Source organism: Sinocyclocheilus rhinocerous, unplaced genomic scaffold (genome assembly GCF_001515625.1).
Source record: "Sinocyclocheilus rhinocerous isolate Xijiao unplaced genomic scaffold, SAMN03320098_v1.1 scaffold1991, whole genome shotgun sequence".
NCBI lineage: Eukaryota > Metazoa > Chordata > Actinopteri > Cypriniformes > Cyprinidae > Sinocyclocheilus > Sinocyclocheilus rhinocerous.
The window spans coordinates 3934-5072 of NW_015662169.1; the positions used below are offsets into that span (position 1 = coordinate 3934).

The following is a 1139-nucleotide window of genomic DNA, read 5'->3' on the forward strand; positions in this document are numbered from 1 at the left end:
TTTTGTACTTCTAATTAGTGACCGTTGTTTTGTTTTGATCTCTCCGCTGCGTTTCCGCGCGCGTCACTTCTGAGCGGCACATGCGCAACGCCGACCTCATGCGTCATTCCCCCGGAGCTGCTTCCGTTTACAACAGTGAGCGCAAGCTAGATTCAAGTGATTATTACGTTTTGAATATGGATATTTTTCTTACAAAAACGCATCGATTCGCTACAGGATGCCTTTGTTCACCCCCCGGAGCCGTGTGAGACACTTTTTTTTAATGGATGGGTGCTTTTTTATTTCACTTCTTTTGGACTGAAGCACTGCAACACCCGCTGAGTGCCATTAAACAGCTTGAAAGATCAAAGACAATTTTTAATATAACTCCGACTGGATTCGTCTGAAAGAAGAAAGTCATATACACACACCTAGGATTGAGGGTGAGTAATTTATGGGCTAATTTTCATTTTTGGGTGAACTAACCCTTTAATTCTGAAACTATGAAGGCAGATATAATCTTTTTTTTTTTTTGGACTGCACTTTAATTTTTTCCTGTTTTGCTCTCTCAAATTGTCGTTTAAAATTCTCGCTTCCAAATCCAAACGTTACACTCAGAACAGGGTGAGTTTAGGGTTTGATGTCTCCATTGGGACCCTATTTCTAGATTGACAGTTCTTTCTAGCCAATAAATTATGTGGCATCACTACTACGCAATGTTGGCTTCCTGCTCAGTGATCACTTGAACGGGTGAATGTGGAGCTGGCAGATATCAGATTATACCGCATATTTTGATCTGCTCCCCACAGCCACAGGTCACCCACATCTGTTCACTGACCATCTGATTCTGCAAACGTCAACCACACTAACTGCAACACAGTCAGTAATGATCTTACCATTTTTCTTGTTGTTGGTTTACACAATGCTGCATCCATTCTGCCTTCCTCCTGGGTGTTGACTGCATTAACAATAATACACAGATATGTTAAAACAACGAAGCTTTATAAATATATATATATTTATATATACATACATACATATATGTGTATGTATGTGTGTATGTATATGTTTCAAATACATTAATTGTAATTAATGTTTGTACTTAGTAATAGGGTATATGTCGAACATCACCTGACCAAACCCGGAAAACAGGTCTCATT

The 1139-nt window shown here is 39.2% G+C and overlaps 1 long non-coding RNA gene across 1 annotated transcript in view; it reads right to left on the reverse strand.

Annotated features, from left to right (window-relative positions):
* Positions 1 to 1139, reverse strand: part of LOC107727887 (uncharacterized) — a 2342-nt gene that overhangs the window by 964 nt on the left and 239 nt on the right. The window contains exon 2 of the long non-coding RNA XR_001638406.1: positions 876 to 937. This is a non-coding gene — a long non-coding RNA (uncharacterized LOC107727887). The remainder of the gene's footprint in view (positions 1 to 875; positions 938 to 1139) is intronic.